Consider the following 23096-nt stretch of genomic DNA (forward strand, 5'->3'; position numbering starts at 1 on the left):
TTTAATTTTTATTTAACGTTTAACATTTTTCACATGTCATTGATGAGGTCTATGTTAATATTTCTTCTTTAAAACTTTCAAATATGTACAAGAAATTCACTGGAAATATATTCTAAGTTTTCAATCCGAAACAGTTTCTTTCTTTTTTAATAGAATGCAATAAGATTTTAAAATACATTGCTCTGTTGTGGTAGTGTAAGCTGTTGAAACATACACCTGCCTGTCAAGAATACCCTCATTAATTGATAGGACAACTGCTTTTTGTATTTCAGGTAAGATACAAAAGAAGATAATTTAACAACACTGGCAATTATGTAAAATTATTAGTTTCCAACTAAACCAAATGTTGCAATATTTCTATATTAATGTTATTAATTATAAATATATAAATTATAAATATATTTGAAGTTTTCTTATTTTGACTTTTTGTAGAGAAAGTGAAGACATGATGCTTATTCTTCTCATTTCAGAGAAATAGACCTACTAGCAATAATCTAACAAGAGGAAGCCTATTAGACCATTTGCAGTTTTAGAAATATCTTTTTGGAAAGATCCTGGAAAAATCTCAGGAGAGTTATCTTCATATATGCCAGAAAACTTCTTAGCAACATTCCCTTTGAATTCTGTGAAAAGCCTCAGAAACGAGGTAATATCTAGGTGAGTCTTTCTATGACACTCTTCACTATTGCCATTGGCCACTTCCTTAAATGCAAGTATCTTCCAATCAACTCTAGTCACATGTTTTCCTCCCTACATTTCTACTTGTCACTATGCCCCAATTTTTTGTATGTCTATCTTCATCCCAACTCTTCTGTGTGATCACACATTGTCTTAAATATTCAACCACTTCACAGAATCCTCCTTTCACCTCCAGACCCTAACTTGAGTTGCTTTACCTTTCTTCCAGCACACCTCTTCCTTTGAAGGGAAGGCCACTCATCCACAGACTTACCTTACAGATCCCCAAGTTAGTGGGTTGAATTGTGTCCCCTTCACCCCCAAAGATATAGCAACTCACAATCACATAATATGACCTTTTTGGAATTAGGGTCTTTGCGATCGTGTTTAAGGTTAAGATTATAAAATGAGATGACCCTGGATTAGAATAAACCCTAAATCAAACAGCAGGTGTCCTTAGAAGAAACAGAAAAGACGAAGACCCAGAGACACAATGATGAAGCCCATGTGAAAATGGAGAGAGAAACTGGAGCCATGCTACAAGCCAAGAACACCAAGAGTCACCAAAAGCTGGAAGACAAAGGATCTCCTACAGTGTGGGCCTGCTGACTTAAATTTTGGACTTCTGGTGTTCAGAAATACAAAAATACATTTCTTTCATTCTGAAGTTTGCCACATTGCCAATTTGTGCCAGTTTATTACAGTAGGTAAGGGAAACTATTACAAAAGGGTAAAACCAGTGTTACTCTAATAATTTTAAAAATAATTTAAAATATACAATAAGCACCTATTATGAATAGAGTAATTTTTGTGAGTTACATATGATATCTTGGGCCTTCACCTTTGACTTCACTATGACCTTCATATTTTCAGCTTTATGCTACTCATCTATTTCACTCTGTAATCCAAGATGAATCTCTGTAGCCACTTTTTTGATAGTGTCCTTAATGTGTCATCCCTTTCTTCTTTGTTTTTAAGCTACAAACCTCCTGCCTTGGATCAACTACCTGAGTCTCTGCTGTTACTCTCAAGGTCTCTGGAGGGATTCACAAAGTGGTGCAGGAGAAAAACAAAACAAATTCATTTTCCTTAACTGCAATGGTTTGTTTAGTGCTTAATAATAAGTGTACCATTAATCAGATATTCATCTCTCTTTCTGGGCTATACTTTTTTAGCCTATATTTTAGCTTTTTACTTTACAATGAAATTCATTCAATCCCTGTGCTCACTCATATCTCTAGATAAACCTCTATGTTTGCTCTTTGTTTTCCTTCTGCAGTTTCTAAAGACTAGATGTATAAACTATAGGTCAAGATTAATTCTCCCACCTATGTTTTGATCCAATCTCCTATCATCTTTGACATGAAATTATGCATTATTTCATCCTCTCTCTTCCCTGAATTTGCAACATCTACTATTACTTTTTCCAAAAGTTTCTATCCTTTTGTTTAGACTTGTTTTCTTTAGCTTCTCCATGAGAACACAAAAACAAGAAAACAAAAACTTTTGATTCCTGCTTCCCTTTTAGCTCCCCTCTCTAAAACCACTGTACAGTTGATTTCACCACTTTGTCCTTTTATTCCTAAATTTTACTTGTGCTTTTTATTACATTAGAATTATCCTGAAAAAAGGTTTCATTGATATCATTTAAGAAATTCGGGAAACTTTTTAAATTTTAAATATCTCTCTTTGCTTAAAGGCCTAACTCATATTTGACTATCTTTTCCCATTTCTTTCATCACATCTTTGCAAATATCAGAGTATTCACTAAAGGTCCCCCCATCTATTCTCAGCTTACAGATGCCTATATTGTCCAGGGTTCCTTAATCTTCTTTTCTCATTCCATCTGGAATATATTTATGCACTGTCACTAATAATACAGTGGCTCCTAAAATATTACCCCGTTCATTCCTTAAGCTCCAGAATAATACATTCAATTCTTATATCCAACATATAAAAATCCTCAGTGGTCTCTGCTGAATGCCAAAAAATTACCATCAACTCAACAATACACAGCTATAAACATATCATATTTGCCCCTGCTATTAATTTTTTTAAAGATTTTATTTATTTATTCATGAGAGGCACAGAGAGAGGCAGAGACATAGGCAGAGGGAGAAACAGGCTCCCTGCGGGGAGCCTGATGCAGGACTTGACCCTGGGACCTCGGGATCACAATCTGAGCCAAAGGCAGATGCTCAACCACTGAACCACCCAGGTGCTCCTTTCCCTTCTATTAAAATTGGATATTCTGTAAATCTTATTTCAAAGAACAGTGTGAGCATCCCCTGGAATATCCAGACAGACATCTGGAGTGGATCTTGTATCTTCATAGTTCATCCACACTCTGAATCAAACATTACCCATATTCTTTCAGGTTTCACCTCCTAAATATTTTCTAAATCTGTTCTTTTATCTTTATCCACATTTTGGCTTTAATGACAGACTTTGTAATATTTTTTTTCATTATTCAATAACCTCTTATTTTGTTTCTTCACTTCTCTTTTCCTCTCAAAATCTAACATGCATATTACTAACAGATGGATCCTCTTCTAGTGTAATCTTGACTCTAATAATAATCTTTCTAATGACCTTTGAAAAATTTCCTGTGTCTACGCAGTATGTTCAAATTCAATAAGAGGGCAGGCAAGACTCCTCTGTGTGATGTGATCGCTAGCTTCTCTGGTGGTCTTAGCCCATACCACATGCTTCCTGGCATCTTATAATCTAGTTAGGAATATATATTTGTACTGCCCATGCATGCCATGCTTTTGCAATAAATAGGACTCTTCCTCTGTAGGTTGTCTTTTATTTCTCATTTTTTACCAGTTGACATATCACGATTTTCACTTAGTTGATATTTTTAAGACACTTAAAAATATAACTCAACACTATTTTGCAACACACCTTACACAAAAATCCTCATGTTCACTTATTGTTAGTAAGATCTTAGTCTTTAAATGGGATAGACCTTTTTGTCATGTTCAATTCTGATTGATATGTAAGAGACTAGAGAATCTGAGATTTACAGCTTTCTTTTCTTCAGGATTTTGAAAATATTATTCCATTATCTTCTGGCCATTATAAGCACAGTTATGAAACCTACTGTCAGTAAAATGGTTGCCTCTCTGTGTTGTGTCTTTTCTCAGATTCTATTTTTTAAATGGAAATTTTTACTTCACATAAAAGCAGTAAGAATTGGATAATGAACCCCATACATGCCTCACCCCACTTTAAGAATTATAAACATCTTTCCAAATATTTTTTTTTAAATCTATGTTCCTTCTCTTTGTTTTTATCTGCTTGATTGGTTTTTGTTTTTCTTATTTGGAGTACTTTCCAACACATTCTTGACAGGTTTTCTTTATATTACAAGTTAATACTTCAATATATATTACAATTGCATGACTTTTGGGTTTTGTTTTTATAATAATCTCAATGACATTATCAAACCTAACAAAAAATAATACTTTAACATATTTTAATGCTGAGTCCATATTCAATTTTTAGTTTACTAAAATGTCTTTCTATAGTTGATTCATCCAAATAGGGGAATTCAAACAAGACCCACAAAGTGTATTTGTATGTATCTTATAACTTCTTAATCTGTATCAATTGTCTTTTATTTTCCATATCATATTTGTTGAAGACATTGAGTCAATATTGCAGATACTTCATGGATATATGTGATTGCTTCATAAAAGAATCCTCAAACTTGTTACTTTTCTCATTAAAAAAATAAAGTTGCAAGTAGCTAGAGACTCTCTTAAATAAAATAATTTATTTATAAAAGTAATTCACAGGTGATTGAATCACTGCATCATATTACTATACACTAAATATACATGGTACAATTTTGAGGATGCTAGGATTGATAAATGATCACCAAGTAAAGATGTCGTCAGTGTGATTCAACCATTATAATATTTCTTCTTTATCTATCACTTAATTGTTGTAGCATCCACTTGTGATGGCTAACTAGCTCTATCAATCCTTTAAAAGATGTATTTTTCTGCATTTAATATGAAGAAGAATGTTTTCCCCACTTGCCACTAGTTTGCAAGAAAGAGAATATAGACTTTATTTCCCCTTGTTGATTTTGAGTGTAAGACATAGGTTCTCTTGAACACCAAATGGATTTTCTATATTTGATATATTTCAGTGAGTCACTATTCATTTTCATGCTCCAATTGTACCATTCTTTGATAGTGAGAATCTCCTCAAGGTTTTTTTTTTTTTTTTTTTTTTTTAACATAATCCTAATAGCTTCTTTCTATCTGGTACAATACGAGTCCTTGACTCCATGTGGACTTTCCAGCCTGATATCTGAATTTTTCCTTTTTTTTTTTTCTTCTAATTTCATGTCCTTTAGGGAGAAATGGCATTTACAAACCACAATCTGGGTGCTTAGGATACAACTTTTTAAATTATTATTATTAGAATACCATTCTCCAGGCATTTCAGTGGGGAGCTAAGAAATACATTTATTTCTAAAAGATAAAATAATTTGAATTTCAAGATTATAGTGATTTACTTAAACTTTGAATACTTTTAACTCTGGTTTTGTTTGTTATGCTAAAAACCACAGCTCTTAAAACATGTTTTCTTGTTTTTGTTTTATGCTATAATATACATAGGATAGTTTCAAATGGAGATAACAATACTAAAATAAGACTCATAAATGATATTTAACATTTATTTGTATATCTATTTGTACTCTGTGCTAATAAGATTTATAGACACTATAAACATGTTTTATTTTTTCTTAAAAGATTTTATTTATTCATGAGAGACACAGAATGAGAGAGGGGCAGAGACACAGGCAGAGGGAGAAGCAGGCTCCATGCAGGAAGCCCAATATGGGACTCAATCCCAGGTCCCCAGGATCATGCCCTGGGCTGACAGCAGGTGCTAAACTGTTGAGCCACCCAGGGATCCCTTATAAACATGTTTTAAAATCATTTGTTATAATTGGTTTTGTTACCAACTTGATATAGATCTACTTTCAGTCCATCTTCAAGTTTTAGAATTTTTTTCTTTTTCCTGTAATATTTATATTGAAAATATGTGAAACACATACATTCTTTCAAAGTCTAAACAATAAAAACAAGGTACATGTATAGGTCTTGCTTTCCTCTTTGCTCCTTCATTCTATCCTTTTTATTCTCTCCTCAGTGCATAACCACTTCATTATATTATGGGGGTTTATTGGGATTTTTTGGTTCTTTATCAAATATTTTTTTTCAAGGTTACCCTTTGTTGATGGCTTTCTGGTTTCATGTAATATCACTTGTTTATTTTTGCTTTTATTACTTTCATTTCTGGTGTCAGATTTAAAAAAATCATCATCCATACCTATATCAAGAACCTTGTGACCCATTTTCTTCTAGGAGTTTTACAGCTTCAGATCTTACTGTTCAGTTTTCCCAATACCATTTATTGAAAAGACCATTTTTTCATCATTGTATATTCTTGACATTTTTGTCCTAAATTAATTGACAATATAGATGTGGGCTTATTATGGGCTCTCTATTCCATTCCATTGATCTATATATACTAAGTATTTAACCCCTTTTAAGTTAATTTTTGTGAGTGCTGTGAGACAGGGGTCCAATTTAATGTTTCTGCATGTAGTTATCAAGTTTTGTCAACATCATCTATTTAAGATACTATCCTTTCTCCATTGAGTATTCTTGGATCCTTTGTGAAATATTAGTTAGTCATATATATCCAGGTGTATTTCTGTTTCCTCTATTATGTTTCAGTGGTCTCTGTGTCTATTTTTATGCCAATATCATACTGTTTTAATTACAATCACTCTGTACTGGAGTACTGGAGTTTTAAATTAGGGAGTGTGCTGCCTACACTTTGATTCTTCCTTCTCAAAATTGCTTTGACTATATCAGGGATTTTTGTGGTTCCATAGAAATTTTAGGATTATTTGTCCTAGCTCTGTGACAATGCCATTAAAATTTTGATAGGACTTACACCAAATCTGCAGATTGCTTTGGGTAGTATGGACATTTTAGCAATATCAATGCTTCCAGTCTAAGAGCACAGACTATCTTTCCATTTATTTGTGTCTTTACCAATTTCCATACTTAACGTCTTGTAGTCTTTGGTATTAAGGACTTTAATTTTCTTGACTAAATTGACTCTTAGATTCTTTAATTTTCTTGATGCAATTGTAAATAGGGTTGTATCCTTAATTTATCTTTCTGATAATTCACTATCATTGTATAGAAATGCAACAAATTTTTATGTATTGATTTTGTAACTTGCAACATTATTGAATTTATTAGTCTAGCAGTCTTTTAATGGAATCTTTAGGGTTTTCTGTATACAATATTGTGTCATCTGCAAATAGTGATACTTTTACCTTTATAATTTGGATGCTTTTTCCCCCTACATGCTGTGGCTGACTTTAAATACTATGTTGAATAAATGTGGCAAGAGTGAGCATCCTTATTTTGTTTCTAATCTTACAAAAAAGCTTTCAGTTTTTCATAATCGAGTATGATAGCTGTGAGGGTGTCATATATGGTCTTTATGTTTAGATGTATTCTCTCTATAACTGCTTTGTGGAGGGTTTTTATCACAAATTGATGATGAATTTTGTCAGATTTTTTTCTGCATTCATTGAGGTGATCATATGATTTTTCCTTCATTTTGTTAATATGATGTATCCCAATTACTGATTTGCAGATGAACCAGCCTTGTATCACAAGAATAAACTCCACTTGATCATGGTATATTTTCCTTGTAATATATTGTTGAATTCAGGGTGCCAATTTATTGTTGAGATTTTTGCACTTATGTTCATTAGGGATATTGGCCTGTAATTGTCCTTTCTTTTGGTGCCCTGATCTGGTTTTGTCCTACCCTGGTATCAGGGTAATGCTGGCCTTGTAAAATCAGTTTAGAAGAGTTGCTTTCTCTTCTACTCTTTGGAAGAGTTTAAGAAGGATTGATATTAATTATTTGAATGTTTGGTAGAATTTACCAGTGAAGCTATTTTGTTCTGGACTTTTGTTTATTGGGGAGTTTTTGATTGCTGATTCAGTCTCTTTAAAAGTAATCAATCTTTTCAGATTTTCTATTCCTTCATAATTCAGTCTTGCTAGATTATATGTTTCTAGGAAAATTTATCAATTTCTTCTAGATTGTCCAATTTGTTGGCATATAATTGATCATATTTACTAGTCTCTTCTGATCCTTTGTATTCTGTGGTATGAGTTGTAGCTTCTCTTTCTCTACTTTTCACTTCTTAAATTCTCTCTCTCTTTCTCTCTCTGAGTCTAGGTAAAGATTTGTCCATTTTATGTATCTTTTCAAAGAACCAGTTCTTATTTTCATTGACCTTTTCTATTTTCTTTGTACTCTCTTTCATTTGTTTCTCTTGTAATCCTTGTTATTTACTTCTTTTCGTTAACTTCGGGCTTTTTCTTCTTTTTATAGTTCATTGAGTAAAGTTAGATGATTTAAGTGTTTCTTGTTTCTTTAGGTAGGCATTTATCACTATGAACTTCTCTATTAGAACTGCTATTGCTGCATCCCATAAATTTTGATGTATTTCCATTTTCACTTGTCTCAAGATATATATTTTTTTAATTTCTTTTGATTTTTTCCTTTGACCCATTGGTTGTTCAAGTTACAAGCTATTTAATCTCCATTAACTTTCCAGTTTTCCTCTTGTAATTGATTTCTAGTTTCATACACTTGTAGTCAGAAAACATGCTTGATATCATCTCATGCCTCTTAAATTTATTAAGACTTTTTTGTTTCCAACCATACAATCTGTCCTAGAGAATGTTCCATATGAACTTGAAAAAAAATGTGTATTCTGTTACTTTTGAATGAAATGTTTTACATATATATATATATATATATATATATATACACCTGTTAAGCCCATCTGATCTAGCATGTTGTTTAATATCCTAGTTTTCTCATTGAAATTCTGAGAATCTATCCATTAATGTAAGTGGGGTATTTAAGTCCTCTACTCTTATTTACCACTACAAATTTATTTCTAGAATTTTTCTATAGTATTTTTCTTTTTTAAGATTTTATTATATTTATTTAAGATCAAGAGAGAACTAGCAATGAGGACAGGAAGGAGAGAGAGAAAGAGAAAAGCAGACTCTCATTGAGTAGGGAGCTTGATGCAGGGCTTGATCCCAGGACCTGAGTGAAGGCACACGCTTAACAACTGAGCCACCCAGGAATCTCTTCTAAAGTATTTTTCTCAAATATGTGTTTTTCCTTTTAAAACAATTTATTGTTTTATCTAATCGAGTTTAATATTTTACCTCTTAAGATTTTTACACTCATTTTACACTCATTTTTACACTCATTGATTTGGAGATGGAAGTAATGTCTCTTAATAGAATACTCTTTCAATGCAAGGGAGCCCAGATACCTCCCTCAACTCTATTCCTGTGTCTTCATTTTGGCCTTGAGGATAAGTGTACAATTTCACTCATTTGTGTCATCTCTTGTGACGCTATGTGGTAGGCTGAAACTGACTTCCCAAAAGAGGACCTGATTCCTACCTATGAATGTTACTTTATATGGCAAAAAAGGTTTTCTCAGGTCCAATTAAATTAAGGATCTTGAGACAGAGACATTATTCTGGATATATGAGTGGGCCATAAATACAATCACATATATTTTCATAGAAAGGAGATGGGGTGAGATTTTAGACACACAGAGAATGTGATGTGAAGACATAGCTGAGAAAGATTTGAAGGTGTTGGTCTTCAACACTGGAGTAATGCAGCCACAAGACAAGGAAGGACAGCAGCCACCAGAAGCAGCAGAAGGTAAGGAAGAGATTCTTCCCAAATCCTCTGGAAGGAGCATGGCCACACTGACACTTTGATTTTCGCTCAGTTATAATGATTTCAGACTTCTGGCCTTTAGAACTGTGAAAGAGTAAATGTGTATTGTTTTAAGCCACAAAGTTTATGGTAATTTATCACAGCAGCCATTGGAAGCTAATGCACTCCATGTCACAGAAATTTCACTCAGTCTCTTTCAGAATTTATGAGGTAAAAGTCAATTACCAACACATTTTTCTGCCCAAGTTCTAGGAGTCACTTGACAATATCTCCACTCTGATCAGAAACACTCCACCTTTCATTATGTCCAGAAACACAAAACTTCTGCAGCTTAGCAATTAGTTATTTGGGAGCAAGAGGACAGACTTCCCTCTGACAAGCACTGCCATTTTGTTCGGAGGAATTTCTTGAATGACCATAAATGTGTTGACAATGGTTGGAGGAATGAAAGAATTCTGACAATCCCTTCTGAAGGCTCCTCTGTGAGTCTTCCTTACTTCAATTCTTACATCATTGACTTATTTCATTTACTCAGACCCAATATTCAGGTGAGATTCTGTGTATTTCTGGTACCCTATAGCCTTTCAAAAACAAATGTCCTGACCCACTTAGGAAATTACATGAATTCATACTACCTCAAAATATACTTATGTTACAAATAATGTTTGAGAGGAGCAAGCAGATTTCAATTAGAAGATCCACTAATGTAGATAAACATCCTACTACTTTAGACTTGCATTTTGTAACTTTGTTTTTAAAACTATGTTATGCATTTTTAAAAATGAGAAACTTATAAAATACACTTAAACTCCAGAAAAATCTATTCATTTCATTTTAGTGCTATTGGTTTATCAAAGTTCTTGGTTTGATTTTCTATCTTCTTCTAGATAAGGATACTCATTTCTCTTCATTTGCAAAACAGACTATGATTTATAACTCCCTATTTCCAGCTGCTATATTTTTTATCTAAACACAAATGTGCATCATAGAGTGAATACTTACTCAAGTATATTTTGTATTACAGATAGGCATTTATATACTTAGTAAAGCTCATTCATTTTTAAGCTTTTTTCCACTCTTACATGATATACATTTTAAGTGTTCAGTGTTAGAAGGATTTTTACACTAAAATGCAATCTTTTATGTTATATATCTACCAGGCTCTGCTTAATTAAAGGCTCATTGTCGAGTGCAGTGATGAAATAACAGCAAGCTTCAAGAACATGTCTTGTTTTTTTTTTTTTTTAAGAACATGTCTTTTTAAGAATTCCATTGATTTCCCTCACTTCATCTCATCAATAGTAGATATATTACTTTCTGAAAAGCAATGATAAAATACTCATAATATTGGGTAACAGCTGTAATGTTAAAATCACTTCTAATCATTAGCATCTGGAAATGGATTGAAGTAAGATTCATTTTGCTCTTTAACTCATAAGAGCAATCTGAAGAAACACTTTAAAATATAATTGTCGTGAGTCTTTTACTAGAAAATAATTCCCTTTCATTACCAATGCCATAAGTCATTGTCCCTATAGTTGGAGGAGAACAATATAGCATCATTATTATGCTTAATTTTCCCCCTGGATATAAGTTTGGTATTGAATGTAAATACATAATTAGGGACTTATAATTTAGAATCAGGATGTGTACTCTTAAAAAACAAGTTTAATGGAATCAAGTAAATTTATTGCCAAAAAAAAGTTGATAATTCAAAAATCACCAGTGTACAATTAACAATAATAACCTGCAACAGCTGCGGCACATGTGGTATCTACACATCAGATCCTGGGGAAAAGATGAGGACAAAGCTAATCCACATTAGATAAAGAGGTATCTGCCTTTACCTTTCTATCCTAAATACAACTAGGAAAAAAGACAACGAATAAATACAAATTCACAGCAGTGCTGCAAAGAAAAAAAGGGTGCTATCAAAGGGACTGCCAAAAATATTATTTTTATACTAAAAAGTGTGATTAGTGATATATGCTAGATTTGGGTGTTAGAGTGGGAACAAGCAAACAAACAAAACCTATGTTGATCTTGAGCACTAACTATTGATGTCAATGTTTGTTTCCAGTCTGGAGCTAAGAATATCAACTCTCTGATGTGGGACACCTTTCAAACAGGTTGTGAGGCTAGAAAAAATCAAACAGGACCTAGAGATGACTTTTGGACCTCAACAAAAAGCTTTCTCTTCCTAGCCCTCCTTCTGAGTACCCATGCAACTACATGGCCAAGACTCCCAACAATTCTTAAATAAATCATCACTTACTTACTTACTTACTTACTTACTTACTACTTACTTTGATGATATGCACTCTAGCAACTAATATTGTGGAGTCTAACATAGTCAGAAAATTAAGAATCACCAAACAATCACAGAATGCCTTTAGCTTGAAAATTTGCAAAGTTTTCCCAACTACAAAATAGTTAACCAAATAAATAATAAAGTTTGAAAACAAGGAAAAAATACATATACAAAAACATTATGAAGATATTTAACCACAATCAAAGAAGAGACTTGGATACAAATTTTTGATAAAAATTAAAAGGTTTTTCAATGTAAAAATAAGCATTCTAAAAATTCATTACTTAAAACTTATTGTAGAAAAACAGCTGGTTTGTCTTTGGGCACCAAGTTTTATGCAAGGATATTGTAAAAGGAAAGTGTCATAGATTATAAAAGCAGAAGGCCTCAAATTTAACTCACAGTAGTCGAAAATGCAGATACAAAGAAAAAAGTAGACATCATTATAATAATGGCATAAAAATGAGATTTGTGGGGAACAAAGCAAAAATCATAAAATATATATCTAGAAACAAAATGATAAAATGTAAGATCCTTATAATAAAGAAAATTATTATAATTTCTCAAGAGAACAAACACCAAACAGGTTATCTGTTAAATGAAAACCTGTCATATCAACCACTGATTTCTCTGTGGAAAAATCTTAGATAATGAAACAAAATATTCATTTCTCTGAAGCAAAAAAAAAAAAAAGAAAAAAAAAAAAAAGATTTCAAACATAGATTCTGTCCATGTAAATACATGCAAATACTCAAGTTTAAGGACAAAATAAAGAGATTTTCCTAAATATAAAAACTCGAAGTATCGATAAAATAGAAAGTATTCAGGTGAGAAAACACTGACAAATAAACCAATGTAACTGACAGTAAAAATTAAAAATAAAATTTGATAAAACTGTAAACATTACTTTTTCAACAGAGAGAGTATCTCGGAGTATCTCTCTGTTGAAAACATGTTTAGATGATTTCATAGTATATGGAGGATTACAGGAAAAACTAGATACAGTCAATGTCTCTGATGAGTGGAAAGAGATTATAAGAATTAATTTCTCATGTTTAAAAAAGGAAGGAAGGAAGAAATTTTTAGAGGTGATGGCTAGTTTTAGGATATTGTATATAGTGACAGTCTCACAAGTGAGACTCTCACAGTCTCACAATTCATCAAGATGTATGCATTAAATATGTATAACTTTTCGTGTATCAATCATACCTCAATAAAATCTTAAAAAGATTTGTTTTCATCATTGGTAGAAAAAAAACCAGTTAAATATGTCTCTTAAGGTATATGGCTCTTCTTTCTTTCCTTTTTATCTTCCTAGAATTCCAATGAAAATGAAAAATTGCTTAAATCAACAAAATTATTGCTTTTTTCAAGCCCGAGAATACAGAGCATGGAAGAGCCACAATAATTTTGGACACATTTCTGCAAGATGGAGTGTGGAAAGAGTCATACTGAAGAATGAAGAAGCACATCCTCAGACCAAAACCTTAACAACAGAAGACTAGAGCAGAGTGTGAGTGGTTCTTCTCACCATGACTCTGAAAAATTTCCAAGCTCATTGAAAATACAGAAAGCAAATGGGTGTGGGTACAGTGTTCAGAATGTACATGGAACCCATTGGCAGCTTTTCCAACTTTGGCCCTACCTGCATAAAAGACAGGAATCAGAATATTGGGCCCAAGTTAAAATCAGGTATATTTTCTAAAGAAATCAAGTAGTATGAATATTAGGGATTTTAGTGAAGATTGGTGCTTCTGAACTGACTGGATGGAGGGCACTCTCATGGGCTGCTTTCCATCTAAACTAAATGCCCTAAAATGAGAATTGCAAGTTCATATAATCTACCTAACTTCTGGGTTAGCTCATTGGAAAAAAACCTGAGTGATAACAAAGGAAACTCATATCAACGACAAATATAAATTGACTTTCCAAAATGTAAATTGATAGCCAAGCATAAAATGGAAGTGATAAATGAATAAGGTAATTCCATAAGCAACAAAAGTCATGTGTTGGAAGAATCAATTAGTTCATAGAGAGGAACAAATATTTAGCAAAGTAATAAAGAAGAATGTTTCAGAGCAGAAGAGAGAATAATTAGAAATAAGACGGCTGATAAAATTTCTTACACTTTAAAAAAGGTACAAAAAAATAATTTGGATAATCTGTGTGAGAAGGTGTAATATTTGGTTATTATTTAAGAAAAGATATGAAATGGGGATCCCTGGGTGGCGCAGCAGGTTTGGCGCCTGCCTTTGGCCCAGGGCGCGATCCTGGAGACCCGGGATCGAATCCCACATCAGGCTCCCGGTGCATGGAGCCTGCTTCTCCCTCTGCCTGTGTCTCTGCCTCTCTCTCTCTCTCTGTGACTATCATAAATAAATAAAAAATTAAAAAAATTAAAAAAAAAGAAAAGATATGAAATGAAATCAATTATAATCTCTGCGACAAAAGCAAACCTATAGAAAATTATTTTTATAGACAAAAATGTTTAATGCAAATATGAAGAAAATGAAAACATGCTGTAATTTTGAGCAACTGATGAAATTAAAGAAGATCTTTTAAACATGAAATTTTAGGGATTCCTGGGTGGCTCAGTAGTTGAGCAGCTGCCTTTGGCTCAGGGCATGATCCTGGAATTCCAGAATAGAGTCCTGCATCAGGCTCCTCACAGGGACTACGTCTCTATCTCTCTCTCCATATCTCTAATGAATAAATAAATAAAATCTTTAAAAATAAATAAACGTGAAATTTTATGATGTTCTCCTTTGACTAGTAATTTTTCATGCAATAGAATCACATTTCTATTTCTATATTTCTATTTCTATTTTTTAAATGGGGTGGGGTTTATTTCATTCTATTTTTATGAAATAGTATCTATTATGATACTATAGATGGTATTATTATGTATAATAAACGCTCTTGCATTGCTCATGGTTGCAAATTATCGACAAGCATAAAATATTTAATAATAATTTGAAAAATTACTGAAAAGACTTTGCAAATATAATAAAAAATAGTTAAAACTTAAAAATTAAAATATGTACTCTATTTATACAAACAATAGTTACAGTAAAAATTATACATAGTGGGGAGCTTGGGTGGCTCAGTTGGTTAGGTGGTCAACTTGATTTTGGGTCAGGTCATGATCTCAGGGTCCTGGGATCAAGTCTCACATCAGGCTCCTCACTCAGTGGGGTGTCTGCTTGAGGACTCTCTCTTTCCCTTTCCTTCTGTCCTTCCCCTGCTTTAGCACACATTCTCTCTCTAAAATAAATAAATAAATCATAAAAAATATATACTTAGTAGTCAAACTTTGGAATCCTTTTCATTTCAATCAAACGAAAATAAGGCTGCCATGACCATTACATTCAACGCTGTTCGGAAGGCCTGAGCTATCATAATAAATAAAAAACATAACAATGGAAGGTATAATCGGTAAAATGAAAGATAAGCAAAAATTATTTTTAAATGATAAATTTCTATGTAGTAAATATAAAACAAGCCACACAAGAAAATCTCTATTAGAACTAATACAATAATCAGCTAATATAGCACTTTTTCATTTGGGAAAGAAGCAGTATTTTTCGTCTGCACAGACTGATCTTATATTGCCTATCAAATATTTTATTTATTTTATTTTTAAAATTAAAAAAATATTGTGAGCTCATAAAAAAGCAGGCTTTGGAAAAAACAATTTCCAGTGTCAAGGTTCACAGTGCTGTTTAATGGAACAATGGAACTCTGTGCTATGATGGACCTGTACTAATTCTGCACTATTCAATATAGCATCCACTAGCCACATGTGGTTATGAAATGCTTGAAATGTGATTCCTACAAAAGAGGAACAGAATATTTAATTTTATTAAATGTGATTAGTTTAAATTAAAAAATATTTTATTTATTTATTCATGAGAGCTACAGAGAGAGAGAGAGAGGTCGAGACATAGGCAGAGGGAGAAGCAGGCTCCACGCAGGTGGCCCGATGCAGGACTTGATCCAGGGATTCCAGGATCATGCCTTGGGCCAAAGACAAGCAATAAACTGCTGAGCCACCCAGGCATCACGATTAGTTTAAATTTAAATTCAAATAGGCATATGTGACTGTGGCTACCATAATAGTATAGGTTTATATAATTTTTAAAATGTATATTTCCCAATAAATATTGCATTATAAGTATTGGAAAAAAAAAGGTTTTTGCACAACATACTGACCAATACCCATATTGTTTCCTATAAGTACAGTAATTTAGATTTTGCTGTGATAAGAGAAAAACCTCTTTATAATTTTTGTTAATAGAAATACAGATAATGGCACATGAAAATGTTGAAACCGTTGATTTTGCCTAGTTTTTCATAGTTTATTTAAGAAAAAACAAAATCAAAAACATCCCAAACAAGATCAGTTAGTTTTGAAAAATCAATGAAGAAAATGTGCAAAAGTTATTAAAGAAGGTAAAGAGATGGACAAGCACATTTTCAATGGCAAAGCCAGAAAATAAGAAACTTCACTTCGAATTTTGAAAGGTCATTTTCTGACTATGGATCCTTCAATAAACAACCATATTTCCTCCTCAGACATATTCTATTTAGGCATAAGTATAAGAAACAGATCAGTCCTCACTTGGGCTAAAACAAAGAACCATGCTTGAATGACAAAGTAAAATTATAACCATGAGGATACCTTTTTCCACAAATAAAAAACCACATGAGATTGAGTATTCATCATTTGAACAGATGTGGACTCTTTCACAGGATGTCAGAAAGTGACCTAACATCTCAAGGGCAAAATTATCTGTCTTAAGAAGGCAAATTCACTGTGAATGGGAGGAGTGACATCTGAATCAAAATATGAAAGTGGCGTCTAAGTAAATAATTTTGCATTTATAAATATCAAGAAAGTTTGAAAGCAGAAACAGGTAAAAGTTTCAATTCTTTACTCATGCATTTTCTTTTAAATGCCTTTCTCATCTGCAAATACACACACACACACAATTGAAGCTACATAATACCAAAACTTTGGAATGGGAATCTATACATAGCCATAGGGCATAAGCTATACAAATGTGATTATTAAATATTAAATATTTTTCAAGTATTCTTACACTCCAATATGCATGCTTAATAATGGAAAGGGGTTTACAAAAAAAAAAAAAATCATCACCAGGCTACACATATATGAAGAAAATCATACAAAGACTGTGACAGGAATTAAGACTAAATGATTAAGCCACTATCTATATTGTTAAATGAATCACAGTTGCTCATGATATTGTTTAATCAATAAAATAAACAGAATCTTACTACTGGCTGACTAAAATTTACAATGAGGTCTTATATATAAATGTCTGAAGGAGGACTGTAAACTTTACATGGTTTAGTCCTAAAACTTGAGACTTTCCATTAAAGTGCATTGGTTTCCAAAAGCTATGAATGCAACATTGATAGCATTTGTAATTTTTTTATTATCTTACAAAACACAGAAACATGCAGGCATTATATAACCTTAATAATCTATGAACAGAGAGTGTACCATTATAGTTGAGAGAGACAAAAATAAATATTAGAAAATGTGGGAGACTATTAAAAGTTACTAGTTCTGAAAGGCAAAAAGTATATATATAGTAACACCAGAGGGGTGCCTGAGTGGCTTAAGTCAGGTAAGTCTCCAACTCTTGGTTTAAGCTCAGGTCGTGATCTCCTGGGTTGTGAGATCAAGCCCTGCATTGGGTTCCACACTCAGCTCCCTCTCCCTCTGACCTTTCCTCACTCTAAAATAAATAAATAGATCTTTAAAAAAATAGTAACACCAGAGACCCAAATGTTAACATGATGATGACCTATGGTTCAGTTTAGAAAACTATTTTAATAGGCAATATTGTTATTATTTCACCTTCATGTAGCTGATGAATTCCATAATAATAACAGATAAATATTTTGAGGCAAATAAACATGAGGAACATTGAATGAAAATTATTGTTTAAATTAAGTTGGTAACTCCCAATTTTTAGAAAGGTTGGGGGCTCTGCCATTTTTTTACTAAAATTTACTTTTGAAATACCTAAGCAATCCAAGCATGCCTGCCTATGTCTTTCATAATGTTATCTACCTGCATCCCGGTTTCTATGCAAATCCTACCAAATTTCTGGATCCAATTTTACTTCATGTTGCCCATATCCCTATTATTTTACTAAATATCTATTTCATTTCATTGTACTTCATATTTACATATATTATATATATATATTTGCCAATCATTTAATACTTCTTATTTCTTCAACTGTGCTGTATGTCACTGAAAAAATAATGATATCACAATTATCAGACTAATCAGATTGCAGCTCTAATTCTGCAACCTATAAATTCTGTATTTACAGCAAGTGAAGATTTTCAGTTTCTTGCTTACTATGAGATAAAGATCTTTGTCAAGATGGTTTACTCTATTGACATAACTGTAAAATTCTAAGCGTCTTGTTTCATATACTCCAAACTTCTGAAGAATGAAGAATTTAGATGTGGATGGGGCATTATAATTTGCCTAATTCAACCCCTTTTGTTATAACAATGGCAGAAGTAAAAACTGAATTCATATTACTGACTTACTTATTTGTCCATCAAACACTTGTCGAACACTTTCCATATTACACATTGTGCTAACTTCCAGGAAAATCAAGATGAGTAAGTCTTTAAGAATATATAGAATATATATATACAGCAATGTGGGCAGCCTGGGTGGCTCAGTGGTTTGGTGCCCAGGTGTGATCCTAGAGACCCGGGATCAAGTCCCACGTCGGGCTACGTGCATGGAGTCTGCTTCTCCCTCTGCCTGTGTCTCTGCCTCTCTCTTTCTCTCTCTGTGTGTCTCTCATTAATAAATAAATAAAATCTTTAAAAAAAAAGAATATACAGCAATGTGAGAGAAAAGGAAAAATAAGTATTTAATTGTTATGAGCTATGAACAGGAAATTGTTGAAATATAAAAGGGACCCTGGAGAAGTCAGGAAAATATTTCTGGAAATGATATCTCAGATGAATTATAAAGGGTTTGCAAAAAGTAAACACATTAAAGAAAGGAAATCCAAATTTCTGAGAACCCCCATCCTGCCCTGATTCTACTATGTTCATAAACTCATGTAAGAGAAAATGGGGCTTTAACAATTATTAACTCAATTAAAATTAAGACCTCCAAAGATTAAATAGTTGTATTCATAAGCAATATATCTACATAGAACTCTGAAAAGATAAACATCAAAGAAATTCTCCAAAGGGTGTAAAATTCCAAAAATAGTTCTAGTAAATTCTTTTAGAAACATGTCATGCTGTTGTTTGGGCTGAAACATATTAAGGAAGACCAGTGGAGTAATGAATCTTGTAGAAAGGACTCTGAAAACAGTAGCATTTTAACCAGTCAATAAATCAAATCCCAGGCAAGTGTAATACAGAAAAGAGAATGCGAGTGTTTTAGACACAGGCAGGCAAATGAGTCTAGGGTCTTGATCTGATCAAGGTCAATGGCTTGTAAAGTTAAAGGCAGAACCCTTCAGATTAGAACAAGTAGCTAACATTTACTTAGTTATACTTAAGGAACTCAATGTTGAAAAATGGGTCAAAAGCAGAGAAGAACAATGCTAATGACAAGGCTTTAACCTTTGGTCTTAGAACAGAGGCTACTTCCTCTTAGATTTGATTCTCTTCACTTTGATAGATGTGAATGATTAAAAATCATAGAGATTTTCATCTATGAAGGTCAGAATCCTAGGAAGTCAATGGAAACATTATAGCTAGATCTGCTATATCAGTTCTGACAAGGTTATACAAAACAAACAAACACACACACACCCACACACACCAAACACCACCACCACCACCACAACAACAACAAAATTTATTCTACTTAGATTATGAATTCAAGAACTATCATTGACCTTCTGGCTTCAATAATAAATTTTATACTGGATATGAATGCTCTTGATTCATTTGTTACTACTTCCTTTTCTTCCTCCACCCACAAAACAATATTAGTGAAAAACAAAACCCAAGAGCTCCTTTACCGCCAACAAAAACTAAACAACATGCAGTTTGTGATTCCGTCTGTGCCTTCTGCTTTCTATCCAAAACAATCAGTTTCCACCAATAAAACCAAAGAAAGATAGGAAGTTCAATAGTAACTCATACTTTGAAAGAAGGGCCATAGTGGCATCACTGAAATAATAGTGGAACAAAAATTGTTTTTGCCTGTGAATACAATAGAAATGTCCTCTGTGGAACAGGTGTATTTGTTCTATAGAAAGGCAGTCAGGTAAAGTGGGATAAGCACTGGATTATAAATTGGGAAGTTTGGTCTTCTATCCTAGCACTGCCACTAAGTACTGGGATCCAATTTTCCAATCTGAAAAACAGAGTGGTTCAATTAAATGGCCACTAATGTTCCATTCAGTTATAGTGCTTTATGGAACAAAATTTTTGTTTAAAGACAGTGGAGGGGCAGCCTGGGTGGTTCAGCGGTTGGGTGCCGTCTTCAGCCTAGGCGTGATCCTGGAGACCCGGGATCGGGTCCCATGTAGGACTCCCTGCATGAAGCCTGCTTCTCCCTCTACCTGTGTCTCTGCCTCTGTGTGTGTGTGTGTCTCATGAATAAATAAACAAAATCTTAAAAAAAAAAAAAGAGAGAGACAGTGGAATAGGGACGCCTGGGTGGCTCAGTGGTTGAGCAGTGGTTGCCTCAGTGGTTGTCTTTGGCTCAGGGTGTGATCCTGGAGTCCTGGGATGGAGTCTTGCTTACATCGAGCTCTCTGTATGGAGCCTGCTTCTCCCTCTGCCTGTGTCACTGCCTCTCTGTGTATCTCTCATGAATAAATAAGTAAATAAAATCTTAAAAAAAAATAAAATGGTTATTGATTAATTATAGAAACCAGACAAATGAAATTTAGTGGGTATAACTGGCATTTGCTTAGAATAAAAAAATAGAAGAGAAAAATATTCATCTAGGAGAAGAGATTTTTCTTATAAAGATTTTGTTATAGTGAATGTCTCACTGTGTTTCAGTTAGGGGAAAAGGATGATCCAAGTGAAGGCAGTAAACTTAATCATAAAGATGAAATCAATGTGGGTCTAGGAAAAATAAATGAATCACCTATATGTGGAAAATCAGTTGGGCCTCAGAGTCTCTGTAGCAATATTCACTACCAATGACAGTGGAGTAATTCCAACAGAAATTTGAGAAAAAGAATGGACCAAGAATGTTATAAATATGTAAATGATGTTTTAGTTCTGGTGGTAAAACATAGACATTTGCATCATGTTAGAATCCAGGAAATGGAGTACATATAAAAAATATTAAAATCTTATGTGAAGATCAATCCGTAGGATAGATTATGATTCAAAATTAAGCAAAATAGAGAAAATATGGTAAAAAGATTTCGGTTAAGTATTAAATATATTAAATAAATATATTTAGAAAGGAGCAAAGACTAAAAATCTGAGAAAACAATATAAATACTATAAGCCTTTATATTTCAAAATTAACACTGTAACAAATCAGAAGATAGAATATTGGAAAGAAGTCAGTGTTAGCATGCATATACTAATTTCCTCACTTCCTATACCAAGATCTTGATTTTATAGAATCTAATTTAAAATACAAGACTTTAAATACAGTGATATTGATCTTTTTTTTCCTAATATCTTTTTTTACAAAATTTTATTTTCTGGTTTGTAAAGAATATTTCTCATCTCTTATGAAAAAGTATTTACCATAAGTCCCTTAAGACTCAGTATAGTTTTGGGGCGTGTTGGTGGCTCAGTTGGTTAAGCATCTGAATCCTGGTTTCAGCTCAGGTCATGACCTCAGGGTCCTGAGATGAAGCCTTTCACTGGGCTCCCTGCTCAGCAGGGGGGAGACTGTCTCCCTCTGCCCCTCCCCCTGCTCGTACACACTCTCTCTCTCTCTCTCTGTGTCTCTCAAATAAATAAATAAATATTTTTAAAAAGATTCAGTATTGTTTCCTTCTCCTTGGGTGAAAATCAACTTAGATATAATAATATCTATAATAAATTAATTTATTTTTGTTCTTATTTTTTTCTTTACAACTTATCAAATTCCTAGAGAAGTGTCTAAAATGATATTTAGCAAATGTTAGTAATGTTTTTTTCTAGTGTTGTCAGAACTCTAGTCTGTCTTAAGGGTTAACTTGCTTCATGCTAATTTACTCCTGGCCTGCTGACTTAAGGCCCTTGATCTGTAACAGAACTAATTTACTTTCTTTGAGATTCACAGACCACTGGCTTTGGGGAATGAAGGACCAGAACTTTCCCAGGCCAGCAAGTCTGTTTGAAGCTGCCTCAGCTTTCTGATTAGTCCAACAATCTTTTAGCAAAATATTTTCCTTTTATAAGGTCACACATGACTTACTGACCTCGCCTTGCACACCTTAGACCTTGCCCTGAGCCCTCCTTTACAGAAAGAGTACTCTTGCACAAACCCCAGGTACCAAGGAACTAGAGTTTCTTGCATAGCCTCTGAGCACCAGATAACTCTTTAGATGGCATCATTGGTTTACAGAACATCAAGAAATGTCACAAACCACTGCACTCCCTTAAGTAATTAAACCCCTTTAAAAGTCTCTGGGACAGCCAGAAACCTCAGAGTTGGCTTTTGGACTAAAGTCTACCTTTTCTCCAGGTGGTTGGCCTAAATAAAGCTCCCATTCCTTTCCAATTAAAAGACGTCTCTTGGGTATTGGTTTTTCCAGCAACAGACAGCCAAATTTGGGTTTGGTAACATTTTTTTAAAATTAGTTTTATAGGAGCACTTGTGTAGCTCAGTGGTTGAGTGTCTGCCTTTGGCTCAGGTCATGATCCGGGGGTCCTGGGATTGAATCCCACATCACGCTCCCCACAGGAGCCTGTTTCTCCATCAGCCTGTGTCTCTGTCTCTGTGTCTCTCAAGAATAAAATAAAAATTTTAAAAATTAGTTTTATATACTTATATTTTAATCTTATGTTTCATATAAAGCAAATATCACTTTTGAAAGATAGGACTTGGGATCCCTGGGTGGCACAGCGGTTTGGCGCCTGCCTTTGGCCCAGGGCACGATCCTGGAGACCCGGGATCGAATCCCACGTCGGGCTCCCGGTGTATGGAGCCTGCTTCTCCCTCTGCCTGTGCCTCTGCCTCTCTCTCTCTCTCTCTCTGTGACTATCATAAATAAATAAAAATTTAAAAAAATAAATAAAAGATAGGACTTCATAAAAATAAAATAATATTC

Source organism: Canis lupus, chromosome 38 (assembly GCF_011100685.1).
Source record: "Canis lupus familiaris isolate Mischka breed German Shepherd chromosome 38, alternate assembly UU_Cfam_GSD_1.0, whole genome shotgun sequence".
NCBI classification, from domain to species: domain Eukaryota; kingdom Metazoa; phylum Chordata; class Mammalia; order Carnivora; family Canidae; genus Canis; species Canis lupus.